Source organism: Lygodium microphyllum, chromosome 2 (genome assembly GCF_053477565.2).
Source record: "Lygodium microphyllum isolate KBCC chromosome 2, Lygodium_microphyllum_v1.1.10, whole genome shotgun sequence".
Lineage (NCBI taxonomy): Eukaryota > Viridiplantae > Streptophyta > Polypodiopsida > Schizaeales > Lygodiaceae > Lygodium > Lygodium microphyllum.
In genome coordinates this window covers 145,543,246-145,564,659 of record NC_141136.1, presented here as the reverse complement: position 1 = coordinate 145,564,659, position 21,414 = coordinate 145,543,246, and positions in this window count along the sequence as shown.

Below are 21,414 nucleotides of genomic sequence, written 5' to 3'. Positions count from 1 at the left end.
ACAGATGGTTAAATATCTTGGATTGATGTGATACAGGGAAGCTTTGTGAGATTTTTTCCAGAAGGAAGCTCCAAGAGATTTGACTTGTGGAGTGAGATATAAGCAGCTCAATCTGACAGGGTGCTGCTGGCTATGACTGCCATGGAAGCTTCAGTGAGAGTAGAGTTGGGAGATGAAGTCATGAGCTGACATTGAGCTAGATTGAGGTTGAGAGGAATCAAGAGAGGCTAGAGAAGCAATGCCATGCCCAACTGGGCTCTGATACCATGTGAAACCCGACTCCTTTGAATCGAGCATTTGGAAAGTCTTTTCCCATGTTGAGGTTGCAAGAGGAGCAGCAAATCAACACCAGAATTTTGAGATTTTATCAGTAGAAGAGCAGAATGTAGTGTGTCAAGAGACACAGTTAATGACAGTGTAAAAACACACTATGTTAGTGTTGATGTCTAACAGTGATGCCTCCTGAATATAATAATGCATCAACAACTTTAATCAACATGCCAAATCCTGAACTTGTTGATATCCAGGCATCACTATTAGAAGAGGAAAAGAAGCTAAAAACTAAGGAAGAACCAAGTACCTCTAGAGATGAGCATGCATTATATGTTGGCAACAGGTACAAAGGCAAGAAGGATGTGACTTCTGCAAAAGGACCGGACACACTGAGAAGTTCTGCCATGCAAGAAAGAGATCCCAAAAGGCCTATCTAGTCGCAGTCAAAGAAGAAGAAGAAAATGGAGCAAAGGAAGAAGAAGATGAAGATGAAGACCACCAGGATCGGAAGGACAAGACTCATCAGTCCTTCTACTCTCATAACTCTGATAGACTGTTTTAAAAGCCTTGTATTTCCTTGCCCTAACACTTCATGTCATAAGCTTTGTAAACTCCTTATGTAACTTGGCATTACAATCCCTGTACACTTTGTGAGGCCCCTGTTACAACCTCTGGATGTCCATCATGTTTTGGTGCCCACACTTAGCCTTTTCTGCAACAGCCTCTGGTGTCTACCATGTTTGTGGTGTGCCCACACTTTGCAAGTGATTCTCATTATAGCCTCTACACACTTTGTGCCTTTCTAGTTGTGATTGAGGAGGGGTGTTGAGAATCAGCAATCACACTCACTAAAACAGCCTCTTTGTATGGAGCTTCAAGGTCAAGGATATGCAGGCTAACCTATCCCATATGCACAATGGTGCCTATTGCAGTTTCCTACTTTCCTATAAAGCATTGTACTTGCTTCCTTTTCTAAATAGCAATGATAGTACTCTTTTCTTTTCAGTGAAGTATCAATGTCATTGTCCACATACACAAGATTGTGTTTATGAGTCCAAGTTTCAATCTTGGAGCCTAATTCACTTGTGTAACAAACAGTGTCTTTGTCTTCTCCATCATGAGTCCACACTTCTCCTTTCATCCTCCATAGCTTCCGGTTTTGCCATGCTCTAGATCCCGCATTTCTCACAGATCTCTGCACCATTTCTTCCACCAAAGCCTGGCTTCGTCGGTGAGCTTAAGATTGGCGAGCATAGCCTGGTTGGCAGGTGTAGTACCGGCTGCTTTAAAGTAATCCTCCATAGACTCTATCCAAATTTTAGCATCTACTTGGACAATCCTACCTTTCCCATCAAATTCGGGTGGCTTAATCTGCTAGAGAAGAAACTTCTTCTCCTGGATTACGAGAGTACTTGATGTAGGGGGTAAAATGGGAATCTGTACCTGGGGTTGTGCCTGGATAAAGGATTCTTAATATTATAACTCGCTAATCATTATGATTTATATTTTATACCCAATTTAGCTATCAACCAAGAATCCTAGCCACTTAACTTTTTATCAATTCTCATGGACAAGACAGACATTGATAAAAAGAAGTCTTATTGCATTTATATGGGCATAGCCCTTTCGGAGTACAACATTTCCTGAGATGATAGAGCAACTGTTACATTTAGTTTGGGGAGAATAATTTTGTATTACATTTATCTACGAAAACTTGATAATAATATGGTTTCAGGTCATGAATCTTCAGGAATCGGTAAGTCATTGGAAGATTAGGGTATCCTTTCCTTTGGAACTCATTCTTCTCATAGCGCCCCAACACCTTGATCCTGTCGGCAGGGATTACACGGGTCACTTCCTCATATACATATGAGTTCAGCTCAACCCTCCGACCTTGAATATGTAAAGTTGAGTTTACGTGAGCCTCCACAAAAATGAATAGCTTCACGATCTTTAAGTCTTCCAACCACTTGATCCTCTTTAGGTTGGTTTGAAGGTATGCAAACCAGTGGGCAGCTATATAGTAGATTCTTGAGTCACCCGTCCATCTTCGTTCCATGTAAAAAGGAAATAGGTTATAGATACGATCTAGGATGTTCATCATTTCAACCCTTTGTCGATAATCCGGGGAATGCATCGCGGTCATAAACATGACTCGGAACACTAAGAACTTGTTCCATGCTTCATAATTCTGCAAGACAGCATCGAAAGAAAGGAAATGTTTGGAAAAACAACATTTGCTTTACTCCTTTTTATTAAAATTTCTTAAAAACAAATCCTTCGTTGGTTGGCTCTGATACCAACAGTAACGTGTCCACCTATTCCCTTTAGGACATGTCTTAGCAGTCCATCGGAAAGGAGGTCTAGAAAGCTCCCTCGGCACTTCCATGGAATGTCACGGGGTTTTCGATCTAGGACTTTCCGTGTCTGCCATGTAGCGGAAGTATTCTGGCCATTCCCACTTAGGACCAACCTGAATCAGGGTTTTCCCTAATGGTCATTTCCTAAACGGCAACTAGCATCGAGCAAACTACTTTACATAGAAACGCCAGGGCCGAAGCCGATTCACACTACACTTGGTTTAAGGAGAATGGGAAACGAGAGGGATGCAAAGCTTAACCTCTCTGCCATAAGGCATAGCCCCATTCCATTCCCCTAAAACAACGTAAACTGGGATGATTATAACCTAGAGTCTAGGTCAGCGCCCTTGCTATTCATTTCCTTTGAACGATCTTCTTGCTGTCCATTACGATTGAGAAAAGTTTCCGCCCAACCGGGAGCACCCATCCATAGGACGGACACATGGCCACATCCACCGCACTTTCCTCAAGTTGTTTTAGTTATCTAATTACCTACCACATTTAGTTGAGCATTTTTCTTAATTAGCCCGTTAGGCATTGGTTCCTCTGCATAATCTTAGCACTTGACATAGAAAAACAGTGTCAAACAAGGTCCTTTTCAACAGGTTATCATATTTATCTTTGGAATACATTTATAAAGTCCAGCCCATAGGCTTTTCCATAATCCACCCGAAGGCTATCCAACAATCCACATGGATTACTAATCCACGATTCTGCACGTAGACTAGTATGCGGGCCTTGAGATCCAATCCCGAGTCACGTTGGCCTCTTGTGTCGGGCCCGGAAGGCGAGGGATTTACGATGAGAGCCCCCCTGGCACCCAAGCGTCCTCCTACTCCAAGTAGCGCTCAACGAAGAGACCTCACGCGGCAGGTTTGGTCCACCTTCCCAACGCGGCTAACAACCCCCTTGGTTAGGGTCAGACAGACAGTTGGGGGTAACTGAGGCTGCTACTTCCTTCAGGCCTTCAACATGAAACATTAGATATCTTTTCATCCTTTAGTTCCTTGTGCAAACAAATCAAATAGTGCTCTCTAAACTATTACAAGCACAATCATATCCAGTGGTCATTATTTGGCCAACTGCTAAGGAGTGAATCCTTCTCTCCGAATGCATCCAACACTCGATCCAGGATCAATTGCGACTTGGCAAGATCCCCAAGGGTTGTTTGTTAACCCCTTATGTCCTTGGGTTAGGGCCATACCCTTTTATCCCAACTTAACCAATACCTTAAGTTCTATTAACAGAAAATATGTTACTTCAAATTATTGATTGGTCCTTTGCTTCCAAGAAAATATCTAATCCCCTTATCTTGGTCACCTTTCCCAAGAAAGGTGCTATAACAGGATGACTACTCATCCTCTTGCAAGATAAACTTGCATAAGAATCTGCCAATCTCATTCCGAGGAATTGGCCGTTCCCTTGTAATCAAACCACAAGATCATGCGACTCTGGAATTTGTTGCACAAGTGTCGCATCTAATCCATGGGACTATTTTACCCATAAAAGAGTGTCTTCTAATCACGCAATCATGATTAGATAGGAAACAGGGTTAGGGTGTCTTCATATCCAATCCGTTCCTGATTGCACTAGGCCGACATCGTCGGTCCTAGGGTTCCATCTCAAATCGAGTTTCATCCTTTTAGCGAGCGATCCTTAGGGTAGAAACCCTAGATCATTTTTCGCAAGTATGTCTTATTGTCCCTACATTCCGTGAATGTGGGCAAGTATTTAGGGTATGAGAGTTTCAACTTGGTAATAAGTGCGGCTAGGTCACGTCCTCAACGTGCTAAATCCTAGTTAGCACTTGGGATATGTTGCATCCATTTCACCATTCCTAAGCAAGCCCTTTGTGGTTTAGGTGTTTAGGGTAGAACAATGTACTTGTCTCTTCCTAAAGATATTGTCTTGCTCAAAGAGAAAAAAAACTAGTTGCATTACGAATCCATACATGATTCATTGCCTATGTATGAGTAGATTTACAACCCTTACCTTTTCTGGTTAAGATCAAAGCATATGTTAAGTTACGGCATAAATTCCATTGATGCATTCACGATTCATGCCGCTAAGCTTTTAGGGTTTATGTTAAAGCAAACCATGCATCCCTTTCCTAATTTCATTTTTGAATGAATTATTTGTATGCTAAATGAGCAATACACAACCTTTCGTAGCTACTTACGTAATTGATTGAGATTTATGCCAGCTGACTAGAGTTTAATCTACTTCATGCAGCCCTAGAATCATTTCCATGCCTTGCAAATTCCTACGGTTGTTAGCAATCTTCTTTAATGAATCCTTGCGAAGAAAGAGATGTCTAATAATGCAACATTGGATTGCATAATCGAAGTGTACAACAATAATTTCAACTTTGTAAAGTTGATCATTAGTTGATCTAAATTCATTACTTTGCAATGCATAAAAACAACTTGCAAAGAATTCATAGACGTCTTATGTCCTTCTTTCATTCGTTTCTTTGAAAAATACAAATGACCGGTTCTTCGATTGTGAGTTATTTCCTTTAAAATAGCCAAAAGGGCATCCTAATTCCATAAATTATCCATGCACAATTTCAATATTTCGACGTAAACCAAAATTAGGAAGAAAACCTGGACTTGTGGATTCGGTGATATGTCCACATGAATGTTACGAGATGATCCTCCTGCGGTTGCGCTTTGTGCCTTTTTAGGGGCCATCGTGAACTCAACCTTCTTGCCTTGGCCGCAGACTTATGATCTTGGCCCATCTCCCTTGTACGCACAATTCCTTTTGAGATTAGGCTTCCTTGACTGATGCAGCATCTTGCGGAATTGGGCTTTGGAAGGCCTTATAAGCTTCCTCCTCGAAGCTCGGAGGAAAGAGAAGTTAACTTTAGGAGGGTTCAATGGGAGAGCCCTTAAACTCAGCAAAGAGTTTGGGCTTGTGACGGGTACAATGGGAAAGGCTTTAAATCCCAGTTATAATGGGCTTACATGAGTCCACGGGAAGGACTTTACAACCATCAAAATGGCTTTTGGGGAATGTAAGGGAAAGGGGACTTGAAAATTCTAGATATAATAGGGCCTTCATGAAAAGAGATACAATGGATTTGAAAGACTTGTGTGGGAAGGGTTTTAAAAGGAAACCCGGGGGTTTAAAATGAACTTGTGTGGGGATTACAATGGGAGGCTTTAAAAGGCAACCAGGGGGGTTAAAAGGCTTTGTGGAAATGCTATGGAATGGGGCTTAAAAACCCGGCTAGTGTGAGATTTATGGGGGATGTAAGGGGGGAAAAGGGTGCTTAAATCCTGGAAGGTTAAAAAAACCACTTGGGAAGGGGGCTTATGAAAGCCCACAGGAAGGGGGGTTTAAATGGCTTTAGAGAACTTGTGGGGAAAAAATCCACGAGAAGGGGGTGTAAATGGACTTGGTTGGAACCCCATGGGAAGGGGGGCTTGGAGGAGGCCCTTAGAAGCTTTCAAGAAGCTTCCAGGAAGCTTCTGGGGCATGGTGAAACCACGTGGTAGAGTAAGGCGGCCGAATTTGCTGCTCGCGACGTTCGGCTTCAGCCGGTGGCTTCACGGCCCCCGGGCGGCAGATCTCTTCTATTACCCTCACGACCCCCTCAGCTCCCCTCCTCACACGATTGCGGCAGCCTGTCGCGAATGTTCTTTACGTCTCCCTCCTCACACACAATTTCCTCGGCTTTTACTCCTTCTTCACCCCATAGAGGAGGATATTTATAGGAAGGGGGGGTAAGGCCTCCCTCCCCCAGGTGGTGCCTCACATGTAGTCTCCTCTTTCACCTCACGACTTCCCATTATAGCCCCATCCTCTTCCCTCAGCCATGCTTCGGCTGGCGGGAAGAGGATTAAAAAAATTTGCAGTAAATATAACATTATCCTCTTGACCTCCTCCCAAGAGGAGGTTCACATGAGGATATGTGGGTTTCTTAGTCCTTAGTCTCAATTGGCCCGTGGAGAGTGTACCATTTAACGACCGCACCATTCGTAACTTCAATGCCGGAATTGACATTGCATGAGACTCACGTGGCTTGTAATATTTTTCAGCATAAATATTACATATCACTTGTCTATTATTTTAAATGACTTTCATTTCTATCTTTTTAGGATAATATCTAAAACATCTAGAATATGCTAGTTTCGCCTAAAATCTAATATTTTTTTGACCATCCAAACTGTACACGTTAATACTAGTGATTAATATAGCCCATAAGTCTTGTTCACATTCTAACTTCTGTGAAGGGTATCTATGGTCCTTGTCAATCCAAGAAAAATGTTGGATTACGACTCTCGATTTACTTTAAAATATATTTTTAATTAAATAACAATTATTTACTATAAATATTAGTTAGTTTTTACCTTAGTTAGTCTTTAGTTAGTAATCTTACTAACTTATTAATTGACTAACTAACTTTTAAACTAACCAACTAACTTTTATTTCGTGGAAATATTACAAAACTCTAGTTCAACATCAAGGTACTTTCCAAATCTTGATCAATTGTGGAGTTACATCTTCACATTTATTTTTCCTAAAAATGTAAAAAGGCTAAAGCTAAGTCCTAGACCCTCTACAAAACTCATTATAGAACTAGCAAACTAAACGGAAACAATGTTGATTCAATTCTATTGTAATATGTATTTTAAACTAGGGGAAGAGACCACATCATTAAATTTTTGAGTAATGCCTTTAGAGATTGATGACTATATATTAGGAATGGATTGGTTAGTACCCAATCAAGCAAACATACATTGTATGGAAGGGTGAGGCACATTTAAGGATCTATTTGGAAAAATGGTCCAATTACAAGGGAAAGTAGGCAACCCTAAGATTGAGTTAACCTAAGATTTAGTTAGCCAAGGCTAGTCAAATCCTAAAGGGATTAAGGAAATGCCTTCTTGTCTACCTAGTCATTTTCAACAAAATTGAGGGTACCAAGCATGAAGATGGGCCTTCATGGTTAAGTGAGCTCATCAATGTCCTTCTCAAGGAGCTAACAAAGTTACCTCCTAAAAGCAATGCAGATCAAGAGATCAAGCAGGTCCTTAAAGCCAAACCACTATTAAGAAGACCCAAAAAAAAAAAGGCAATCAAATTGAAGAAATAATTAAAACATCTATTTGATCAAGGATTTATTTGTCCCAAAAACTCTACATGGGGTACTCTTGTTTTTTCTAAAAGAATAAGGATAGGATACTCAAACTATGTATTATTATAGGGGATTGAATCAAATCTGTACCAAGAACAAACACCCCATTTCATGGATCGATGAGTTACTAGATTGATTGCATGGAGCAGTGATCTTTTCTAAGTTCGATCTAAGATCTAGATATTATCAAATTTAGGTAAATCATGAAGACATACCAATGATGTCTTTCAATGCTAGTATGGCCATTGCAAATTTAGCGTAATGTCTTTTGGGGTAACCAAGGCTCTTGCTACTTTTAACAAGCTAGTTCAACCATATTGAGATGAGTTTATCCTCACATTTTTTAATGACATTCTCACCCATTACAAGATAGAGAAATATCATCTAGGCCATCTCTGGATTTTCTTGGAAATTCTTCATGAAAAAAATATTTTTCCCAAAAAAAAATTCCTCTTCAAGAAGATGATTGAATATCTATGATCCATAGTCTTAAAGAAAGACATATCAGTGGACCTATTAAAGTCAAGGATGTCCAAGACTAGCTGCCACCCTAGAGTGTTAGAGATATCTAGGGCTTCTAGGTCTCATAGTGTGTTACAAGATTTTCAGCATAGATTGCTCCTTAGTAGCAACACCACTCATCGATTTTCTTAAACAACAAGCAAAAATCATGTGGACATTACAAGATTAGGAGATATTTAACAAGATAAACTACTGTCACACTATTGTCCTCATCTTGAAGCTACAAAATTTTACAAAGGATATTGAGGTCTCTACCAATTCCAACATCATGGCATTAGGATGTGTTCTTAGTCAAGAAGGGCATTTGGTGGTGTATTATTCTTGCAAAATCTTATGCCTTACGAGAAGAACTATGCTACATATGAACTTGAGCTTTTAGCACTCACTCATGTTCTAAAATTGTGGCATCACTATTTGCTTCAAAAAACATTCAATCTTGTGACAAACCACAAATGTCTCAAGTGGATTTTCACCCAACTTGATCTTAAAATGAGATAAAGAAGATAGTTTGAAATCCTTCAAGAGTTTGATTTTGAAACAAAGTTTTGATTTGGTAAGGACAATGTGGTAATTGATACCCTGTGTAAGAATTCATTCCTAAACTCCTTAATGATGGAAGAGTTGACCAATAAAGGATCTCTTGCAAGTCTAATTTTCATGCCTAGTAATCCAATTTTAGAGACTATAATTGCTCAAATTCCTAAGGACCCTGATTACCTTGAGCTTAAAAAATCCATCCAATCTGGGGGAGATAGACAAAATACAAAGGCTGAATTCAAGCCTTACCTCATTGTGGGTGAGCTTCTATTTTATTAGCATAAGTTATATGTGTCCAATAGTTGGGATCTGAAGAAGAATATTCTATGGGGGGTCCATGACAGTCCGGATAGGTGGACATCCTGACTATGCAAACACTACAAATGCAATAAGAAAAAGTTACCATTAGCCAAGATTGAAAGTTGATATAATAAGGTATGTAACTCAATGATTGAGTTGTCAACCAGTAAAGGATAAAAGGATAAAACTCCCTAGAGATCTACTATCTCCCAACATTTCTTAAATAAAGTGGGAGTTCATCAATATGGATTTTGTAGTCAAGATTCCAGTAGTGTAAGGAGGATATGACTCAACACTAGTGGTTGTTGATATGCTAACACAGATCACATCATCCCTAGGAAGACTACCTTCAAAGCATCTGACATTATTCATATAACTATAATCATTAAAAATCCTAGTTTTGTCTCCTGATTTAACTAGATGAACAACAAAATGGCAAGTAAATGTAAGGTGAATTAAGGAATACTAAATCAAACACAACTATTCATACATAAGTAAATTATTTCATACACTATTATAATAATTTCTTGCATCATAGGCACAACACAACTTATATCACAAAGCCATAAACCTCATTGACCAATGCTTTTTTATGGTTCTTCATGTATAAGTTGGATCAGATACTATCACTTAATGGATTACTAAACTACTAATGCTACAAAAGTCATTTTGGTACTAGGCTCGATAAATAATAGTTTTATATATGTGCATACCAATTAAAACATTTTATAACTAATGCATGATGATTATCATCCCATCAATATTCTTTTAAGTATACAAACAATGGAAAGCTATCAACTCATTGTTGTTAATGTTGTCGATCAATCATCATAACGTTGAGACTACAATCATGCATGCATCATCATGTGGGAGTATATGCCAAGTCAATGGCCTTTCACCTAGTACAAGTCTAAAGTGTGCATGTGTATAGTTGATAAGATGATAGGTTCACCAACATTGTCATATGGGATATAGAATATGACTTCGTACATACTATGTACTATATGCTAATCATTGTGTGTGGAATCTAGCTATATAGTATATACATTTGTATACAATATATGTAAATACTATGTACTATATGCTAATCATTGTGTGTGGGATCTGGCTATATAGTATATACATTTGTAGACGATATATGTAAATACTATGTACTGTATGCTAATCATCATGTGTGGGCTCTAGCTATATAGTATATATATTTGTATAAAATATATGTAGTCATGTATCCATGTACTAAATTTCTCTCTCAATATAAAAATAAGGATAACAACATGCTAATGAAGTCATACATTAGCTTTTAGTCAAAAAAATTAGGAGACCACTCATTTAGCATAGTCCAAAGAAGCTGATTGTTGGCATGATCCAAAGAAACATGTAGCACCAAATCAATAAGCATATACTAAAACAAGCTAACCTAGCAAGCCAACATAGTTTATTTCTCATTCAATTGCTCATAGCAGATCTAGGCTAAGGGAATAAGGTTACAAATTTGTGTGCATTTCTCCTATATTCATTGAAATCGGAAACTATGAATACAATGATACTATGTGTGTCATCATTTAGACCATCTATTATCCATGTAGTTGTGTAGAAACTAGGAAACAAGCCACCTCTACTTTTCCAAGTAGGAGCTCGATGGAATCTTCATCAAGTATTGATGCCATAATATTGATGTATATTATTAGCTAGTAAGTACCACTATCCTTGAAAGGTATCATGTAGTCATCCAAGCATTAGAAACCTAGGAGCTCAATTGGAATAGCCAACTAAACTCCATCCATCATTTCGATTTGAAATGATGGATGGAGTTTAGTTGGCTATTCCAATTGAGCTCCTAGGTTTCTAATGCTTGGATGACTACATGATACCTATGTTTACCTATGTGTTTCATCACTTAATAGGAAAGAGATATTACCTATGTATGTTTACATGCATGTGTGTTTCATCACTTAATAGGTATGCACATGCATGTAAATCATTTAGATGAACTAGTAAAACTAAGAAATAGATATGCACATGCATGTGCGTAGATATAACACAAAGCAGTTATTACATTTTCATGTTCATGCAATACATAAACATGCTTTATTTTAGATAAATATCAAATGTGTGTGATATAATTAACAAGAGTTTGATTTTTTTGGTGTGTGTCTGAACCTAGGAATGCACATGCGTGTGTAAAAAGTAAGAAGGAAAGATAAAAGGAACTTGTCCAAGTAGTAAATATCTACTAGTCGCTGTGTGTGTAATAACAAGGTATCATGTAACGTGTCCGTTAGTATCATCCAGGACATGTCTTAGCAGTCCATCGGAAAGGATGTCTAGAAAACTCTGCCCGGCACTCCCATGGAATGTTACGGGTTTTGCGATCTAGGTCTTCCCATGTCTGCCACGTAGCGGAAGTATCCTGGCCGTTCCCACTTAGGATCCACCAGAATTAGGGTTTTCCTGATGGGTCTTTAGCTAACAGCAACTAGTGTCAGACCCGAGCGAACTAATTTACGCAGAAACACCAAGTCCGAAGCGGATTCACGCTGCACTTGGTTCAAGGAGAATGGGAAAGGAGAGGGATGCAAAGCTCAACCTCTCTACCATAAGGCATAGTCCCATTTCGTTCCCCTAAAACAGCGTAAATCGGGTAAGACGTAACTCTAGGTCATCGTTCTTGTTATTCGTTTTGAGGATGATGAGCATTCTGCTGTTCTTTGAGATTTGTGAGAAAAGTTCCCGGCTAACCGGGACCACCCAACCGTAGGACGGACCCATGGCCCATCCTCCGCACTTTCCTCTGTTTGTTTTAGTTATGTAATTATCTAACACATTAATTTGACATATAACAATCAGCTTCTTTAATTAGCCTTGTTGTTCCTTCACGTAATCTTATCACGTGACATAGAAAAACAATATCAAGCAAGTTCTTTTTTTTACATTTCATCATTTTATCATTGAAATACAAGGAGTTCCACCCGTAGGCTTGTCCATGATCTGCCTGAAGGCTATCCAGTGATTTCGAGGGATCACTATTCCAAGCTTCCGCCTGTAAACTAGTATGCGGGCCTCGAGATCCAATCCCGAGTCACATTAGCCTCTTATGCAGGACCCGAAAGGCGAGGGATTTACGGCTAGAGACCTCCCTGGCACCCAAGCGTCCTCCTACTCCAAGTAGAGCTCAAGGGAGAGACCTCTCATGGCGGATTCGGTCCACGTTCCCGGCGCGGTGAACAACCTCCTTGGTTAGGGTTAGGCAGGTAGTCGGGGGTAACTGAAACTGTCTCTTCCTTCAGGCCTTTAACCTAAAGTATAGGTACTCATTTAATTTGTAATTCATAATTCAAACAGAGCCCTAAAATCTCAAGCAAGCACAAACATTTCCATTTATCAACCTAGTAGTTTGGCAAACTGCTAAGGAAGTGTTCTTTCCTTTTGAGTGTATCAGCACTCTTCCCAAGGTGTTTTGTAAATTGGCAAGATCCTTTACATTCCGGTGTAGGGCGTACCTTATTAACCCAACTTGGTCAACCCTAAAGTTCCTTAGATATGCTAGTTTCCGGTTTACAACTTCCCTTATTTAGAAGGATATCCACAAATACGTCCTTTTGCAAGATAACTTGCGTAGGGATCTGCCATCCTTGATGAGGGTTTTTACCCTTCCTCCTTGTGAATCAATCACAAGACTAAATGATTTCGTACTTGCTGCGCAAGTCTTGTGATGGAATAATCTATTTTAGATCCTTTAAGCTGACATATGTCAGGCCAAGGGTTTCTTTTTTTAAGAACCTTAGGGACAAACCCTAGTTCCTTATCTTTACAAATTTATTGTCCCTACAGTAAGGAAAGTAGTCAAGTGCTTAGGGTATGAATGTTTCTATGTTTAGATTGGTTTAGTTATCTTTTGGAAGGTAATATTAATCGTCTTGTCACGGTTTTGCTATCCTTGTGACAATTTACTTTCCAGTCAATACAGTTTAATTTAACTTCCGTTTTCCTTAAAGATGAACTCATGCCAAATAACAACATTTGCCTTGCTAAGATGTGCAATTAGCAAAGATAACTTCCTAGTATTTTGAGCATCGAAAGAAACCTTTCATGAATTTAACCATTTACAATGAAAGGAATAAGACTAATGGTGCAATATATAATTTCTACACCTTTAGGATTTAACTAAAATATACTACTATAGTAAATGGATAATCTCGCTCGTAATTTATAATGCTTGATGCAACTCGAAGGAAACTAAGTTCTATTCATTATCATTCATTCAAATAAGCTAAACTTCTTTATTACAAATAACTCGGATACATATATCCTATCCCTAACAATTTCTATATTTTTGAGCTGCAAGATTGTGGATAATAGTTTTAGGATACACTACAATTTTGAATATATCGTCCAAAAGTGGATGCAAAGGTTACACATTTCAAATCTGCAAGTTGTGAGATGTTTACAAGGAAGCAAACACAAGTTCTATCTACAAATATGTTTAGATTACATGTACTATTGAGTAGTTAGTGAAAAATGCTACTTTGTGTATTGATGTGCACTTGTTCTAAAAGATTGTAGAATAATTTCTTGCTATTGTGTATCAATTCTATGATAATGGTAAATAATAGTGGAAACCCTATTTTTGAGAAGCTAGACAAGAACAACTACCTATTATGGAATCTCCGTGTGATAAACTTCCTTATTGGAAAAGGCCTTTACGAGTTTGTTTCAAGTGAAGAAAAGGAGCCAAAGCTAAGAACCCTATGAGATTGGAGATGCATTAAAGGTTTGGAAAGAAGAGAATGCAAAGGACTATGGGAGATTCTCACTCGACCACCAAGACCCACAAACCGCTTATTGTTTTAAGAGTTTCAAGCCAAGTGCAATGGCTACCTCTCACATAGTTGTACGCGCTCTCACACCTACAAGTGTAGTAAGCTTATCTTTATGCTTGATCGAGTTACCTCCTCCCTCAAGCAATATGGTAGCTCCACAATCCAAGGTGTAAGCTCAAGCCTCAAGCTCCAAGCTTCATGCTCAGTTCTCATGTGCAAGATAAGAGAAGAGAAGAAGAAGAGAGGAAAAAATAGAGAGCTTCTCCACCATGGTCCCTCAACCTCACACACTCTCTCTCTCCCTCCCGCACTCAAGAATGAGCACAAGAATAAGAAAAGGAAGAGAAGAAGGGAGCTAGTTTTGATGACACACAAGAATGAGCTTATCCATTCACTTTTTGCCTTTTATACAAGTCATGATCTCTTTTGGGCACGCATCTCTTTTTCAATATGATTGGCCATTTTAGTCTAGGTTTTCTTTTTATATTCCCTTTCTATTTACATTGTATCTTTATCCATGCATGTCTACATTTACAAATTTCATAAGAGAGAGCCTGGTTCTCTCTTACAAAAATTGAGGGTGCACCTTTGCATTTAAAATGTACATTTTCTCTTTTGCACTTTTCCTAAAATTTTGAGATAGTCCTTGTGCTTTTGGCCATTTTTTTCTCATATTTCTTTAGTTAGGCCGTCTTTTTTCGCTTACCCTATGTCTTTTTAATTTTTCTTTTTGCTTCCTTTGCACTAGGGTTAACAAGCACAAAAATGTGATGTATTGGCTATCTGCAAATCATCGATATTACTATGCTAAGTCATATCTGAAATGAAGAAAATTCACATACAACTTGGATAATTTTTTAGAATATGTTTACAGTAAATACAAAGGTACATAAGATTCAACTCAAGCGAGAGTTAAATACTTTGAAGAAAGAGAAAATGTCTGTAAATGAGTATATTTTAAAGGTGAGAAATATTACAGATCCTTTGGCAGCAATTGATGCAATGCCTAATGATGATAATTTGATTTCATCTATCTTGGGTGGCCTTAATAATGAGAAGGCATGGAAATCATTTGTCACTTCTATATATGCACAAAAGTCATTTCCAAATTTTAATGAGTTGATTTCTCTCATGATCACTTAAAATATCAATATATAGGGTGAATCATTTGAAAGAAGTAGCGAACAAGTCTAAGGATTTTACTCAAGTTCAGGAAGGGAATGTGGTCAATCCTCTTTGAGAGTTCATGTTATGGGATGTACTAGTGATAACTAGAAAAATATGTTAAATCAAAAATTTTGTTAAATGCAAGTTTCAAGAGACCGTGGTGTAACGTGCCCACGTGTTTCTTCAGGACACGTCTTAGTAGTCCATCAAAAAGGATGTCTAGAAAGCTCCGCCCGGCACTCCCCATGGAATGTTATGGGGTTTGCGATCTAGGACTTTCCGCGTCTACCACGTAGCGGAAGTATTCTGCAAGTTCCCACTTAGGACGGACCTGAATTAGGGTTTTACTTATTAGTCATTTCCTAACGGCAACTAGCATCGAACCCAAGCGAACTACTTTATGCAAAAATGCCAAGTTCGAAGCGGATTCATGCTGCACTTGGTTCAAGGAGAATGGGAAACAAGAGGGATGCGAAGCTCAACCTCTCTGCCATAAGGCATAGTCCCATTCCGTTCCCCTAAAACAGCATAAATCAGGATCAATTATAACTCTAGGTCAACACTTTTGTTGTTCGCGTTCTTTGACGATCTTCTAGCTGTTCATTGTGATTTGAGAAAAGTTCCTATCCAATCGGGACCACCCATTCGTAGGACAGGACCTATGGCCACATCCACCGCACATTCCTCAAGTTGTTTTAGTTATTTAATTACCAAACATATTTAGTTGGACATGCATCAATCAGCTTCCTTAATTAACCCGTTACGCACTGGTTCCATGTAATCATATCACTTGACATAGAAAAGTAATGTCAAACAAGTTCCTTGCTAACAGGTTATCATATTTATCTTTGAGATACATAAAGTTCAACCTGTAGGCTTATCCACAATCCGCCCAAAGGCTATCTAGCAATCCACAGGGATCACTAATCTAAGTTTCCGCCCATAGACAAGTATGCCGGCCTTGAGATCCAATCCCGAGTCATGTTAGCCTCTTGTGTAGGGCCCGGAAGGCGAGGGATTTACGACTAGAGCCCCTCCTAGCACCCAAGCGTCCTCCTCCTCCAAGTAGCGCTTAACGGAGAGACCTCTCACGGCGGGTTTGGTCGACCTTCCCAACTGATGCCAGGAGGCATATTCCACGGTGGATTCCGTAAACTTAGATGACTGGGGCTCATACACTAAGAGGATTCTTTGTGCGAAAAGTTGATGGGGACGCCTATCCTTTTCGAGCGTTTCATTAATTTAGTGTGTACATGGGTGATTCCATAGCGGGTGATTCCGCAAAATGCATATTAAATTAATAAACGTTTATGAGTTTAGAGTGTACACTCGTAATAAATTAAGGTTAGGATTTATTTCTAACCGGTTGATTTATTTATGTAGCTGAAGACTGCTAGGTATTCACTTTTGTCGGTTTAATTGTATTATTTTACTAACGATTGTGAATACTTCAGTTGATGTGTAGAGATAGCAGCAGTGGCGGAGGAAAGCATTGAAGTTTAGCGAGTATTCGACCTTTGGATTATATTTTGATAGGTGCCACGCCTATATTTTGTTATGTCTATTGAGACATCGATTATTGATTATTATTTTGTATGCGCCTATGCGCACGTATATGTTATTTCTATTTTGGACATTGAGATTGGGCGTGCCAAACTCTATGGGCACCGTCCATTAGCTTTATTTTCCTATTTTTGTAGAAAGCAAACTCAAAAGCTAAAAGCTTGTCATATTTTTGTAAATTGGGCTATTATTGAGCATGAAGATGGAAATATACATAAAATACATGCTTTGTGAAGCACTCACACAAGGCATGGGGGGAGATTGAACCCAATTGGTCTCTTGCTTCTTGTCGTTCATGCTTTTACATTGTTTTTTGCGCAAAAAGGTAGAGTTCATTGTTCTTGGGGACCTTCGAGGATTGACCACGTGAGCATTCTGTGACCGATCTGCGCACCAGTGGTATCAGAGCGGAGTTGAGATCAAGAGCTTCCAATCGCTACCAATCTCCGGCGAAGGCGGAGCTCCAGGAACGATCGGGATCTACAGTCAATCTCGTCGCGAACTGTCGATACAGGCAGACTTCTGGTGATCAAGGACCCCTGTTTCTACTGTCAGATCGCAAAGGACCAGGCTCTGTAGGTGCAGGACCACGTATTCATCTCCTTCATCAAGTCGTGGATATACTGTGAGAAAATTTCATATCTCTTTTCTCTCTCAAGTTTAAGCTTGACTTAAGCTTTAGAAGAAAGCTTAACCACTTCAGAAATTCATCACGAGGTGTATGAGGGGGCCCAAAAATTCCGCGACGGCATGAAACGGCTACCCACGTCCTAATCTACTGCACCGTTTTTTCCACAATTACCCCTTTTTCTTTATTAACCTTAAGCTATTAAGCTTAAGTCATTAAGCTTTCATCAAGTTGGACAAGACAAACAAGTCCACAAACTTCAGGTCCTGCACCTCTGAAGTCAAGTTCTGCAAGTCGACAGTAATCAAGTTCTGTAAGTTCCCTAAGTTTTGCAAGTCTGCAACTCTGTAAGTCGGCTAAGTCTGCAACTCTGCAAGTCAGACTAGTCAATTGGAGTCAGAACTAACTAGTGCTTAAAACTCCTAGAAGGCTTGTTCCTACGCAAAAACTTTGAACTGGAAAGTTGTTCATGGCAAGGTGTTCTACCTATCTACACGTCCGCTGAAGTATTTTCAGTAAACGAAGAAGGAAATATTGCAGATTTTTTGAAAATTAAGAAAGAAATACCCATATATATATATATATATATATACATAGCCTTGTAACCCCGAATTTGAGCTACGCTCATTCCGCTAACCTGATTTTGAGTGATAAAGGTTTATTGAGTTTTACAGGATGACGACCCCACATATGGATGATCCTATGGCTGAAGACGACTTACCTGAGCCTACCATGGAACAAAAGTTGGATCTAATCATGTTACAATTGGAAGAAGAGCGAAGGGCTAGGCAAGCATTGCAAGCGCAATTGACAAAACTACAAAGAGCGTCTATCGACAAAGAAGAACCTCAAGCTGAAGATTTGATTCGACGTACCATTGACGCCACTCTTGAAGCACAAACCATTCGCAAGGAATCAAAGATAAGTAAACGAAGTTTCAAATTTCGCACTTTCAATGGCATACAAGAAGGAAAGACTGTTTTATCATTCATTAGCCAGTTTGATGACTATTTCCATGAGGAAACTTATCCAGAAAAAGATAAAATCAAGTGTGTTACTAATCATCTGATAGACAGAGCATCACTTTGGTGGACTATAGTACGCAAGAGCATAGAATGTCCTGCTACTTGGGAAGATTTCAAGAAGAAGTTCATGCAGAATTTCCTTCCACCGCAATTTCATGAGAAGGCTATCAAACAATGGGATCTACTTCAACAACGGGATCGTGAGCCTATTCCACAGTATACAGAGCGTTTTTGGAATGCACTCCTACAGCTACGCATGCTTGAAGACGTACCTGAGGTGACACATAAGCGGAAGTATATGTCTGGACTTCTTGGACATTACTACGCTGAAGTGAACATGTTCAAGCCTGCTACCCTTGAAGACGCCATCTCACTAGCTCACGACACTGAAGATAAGTTACGCGGAAGAGACAGACGACCACAACAATTCCAAGCCAATGGTAATTATGGATCTAAACAATTCAATTCCAATTTTAGAACGTTTAATCCAGGTCGTTTCTCATCACCATCTTTCCGCAAGAATTGGGCTAAACCACCAGCATTACCATCCAATGTCAATCCAAACCTAAGCCTATTCCACAAGCAAATCCAAATGTACCCAGACTTCCAGCCATTGCAAATAATGTAACCAAAGCCAAGCCAATAGTATACTATAAATGTCACCAGCCTGGGCATCTCGCAGCAAATTGTCATTCAAAGAAACCACCAGCACATATCAACTATCTTGGAGCCATGGATGAAGACGAGCATGAGGATATGCCAGATTTCACTGAAGATGAGGATGATAGTACTACTACTTCCGACACTTTACCAGGTATGCCTACTCCACATTCATTATTGACTATGAAATGTTTGGTGCATGGAAAGGAAATAACTATCTTGGATGATGACGGTAGTACTCATGACTTTATTTCAACAAAATTGGTAAAGGAATTGAAATTACAGACTGTCTCTATGCATTATCGCATAAAAGCTGCATTTTTAGGCACTAGGTACAATGGCACACAAGAAGTACAAGATTTAGAGATTCAAATTGGTTCATATATTGAAAGAAGAAATTTCTTAGTTGTCCCATTACAGTCAAGCGACATTATTTTAGGAATGCCTTGGAGACACCAGCATAATCCAAATATAGATTATTCCACACACACAATGAATATTAATTTTCAAGGAAAATCTATTACATTATATAGTATGCATGCATCTAATGTCTTTCCACTGCTTTCGCATACTCAAGCAAAATGTGCATTACGAAAGAGTACTAAATCATATCTCATTTGGGTGAATGAATTGCAAGCAAAGGAAAATCATATGCACCCTAGGCATAAGGAATTTCATTGCATATTTTAAGGACTGTTTTGCAGAAGACCTACCACCAGGTTTACCACCTTCACGACCAGAAGACCATAAGATTGATTTAATCCCTGGCACACAACCATCTTGCAAAGCACCATATAGGCACAATCAAATAGAGCAAAAAGAAATCCAGAGTCAAGTTGAAGAATTACTAAATAGAGGCTTAATTCGACCTAGCAGTTCTTCATTCGGTGCACCTGTACTCTTAGTCAAGAAAAAGAATAATACCTATCGTATGTGTATTGACTACCGAGCTTTAAATAAGATCACTGTAAAGAATAGGTATCCTATACCTAGAGTTGATGACCTTATGGACAAACTGCAAGGATATTCTATATTTAGTAAAATTGACCTTAAGTCTGGATATCATCAGGTGAGGCTAGATAAATCTGACATATTTAAGACTGCATTCAGAACACAGTTTGGCCATTACGAATTCTTAGTCATGCCATTCGGATTGACTAATGCACCTGCTACTTTCAGTAGAATGATGAACCGTATCTTTTTGAAATATCAGTATTGTGTGATTGTTTTCTTTGATGATATTTTGGTGTTTAGTCAAAGTGAAAAAGAGCATTATGAGCATTTATCATTAGTTTTTCAATTACTGAAAGAAAATGAATTGTTTGCAAATCCTGAAAAGAGTGAATTCTTTAAGACAGAAATTGAGTATTTAGGTCATATTGTATCAAAAGAAGGAATTAAAGTTGATCCTAAGAAAATTGATGCAATATTGCATTGGCCTGTTCCTAAAAATGTACATGAATTACGCTCATTCCTTGGTCTTGCTAGTTTTTATAGGAAGTTTGTACGTAATTTTTCATTACTTGCTTTACCATTAACCAAACTTCTTAAGAAAGGAATTGTTTATCAATGGACTGAAACTCAGCAGAAATCTTTTGACTTACTGAAGTGTGCATTAACCAATGCCCCTGTTCTACAATTGCCTGACTTTAATAGACCATTCTTTCTAGTTGTGACCGATGCTAGCGGATCAGGAATAGGAGCCATACTAATGCAAGACAATCATCCAATAGCATATTCTAGTTCTAAGCTGAAACCCTCTGAGATCAAATATTCCACTTATGACAAAGAACTATTAGCAGTTGTACAAGCATTAAAACAGTTGAAGCACTATTTCATGGGTTCAGAATTCATGATAAAGACCGACCAGCAAAGCATTAGACATCTACTTAGCCAACCCCAAATTTCTGACCGTCATATCAAATGGGCTTCCTTCATTCAAAGTTTTCATCCTATCATTCAATACCAACCTGGAAAAGAAAATGTAGTTGCTGATGCATTGAGTAGAAGACCTGCAATTCATAATATTTCTGTCATATCTTTTGATTCTTTGATTGCTATGAAAGATACATATCACCAGGATATTACTTTTCATTCTGATTGGCAAAAATTAGTTCAAAATAATTTTATTCTTGTTGATTCATTGTCATATAATGATGGATTTATGTTTTTTGAAAAGAGACTGTGTGTTACTATTCCATTCCGATCTTTTGTTTTGAATGAAATTCATTGTCCCCCATATCAAGGTCATAGAGGTATCATATCTACATTACGCATGTTAACTGAAGATTTTTATTGGCCGCATATGGATGCAGATGTATCTAATTTCGTTTCTGAATGTTTGATTTGTCAAAGAATAAAGATACATCATGGTAAACAGTATGGATTCCTAATGCCTTTGTCTATTCCATCT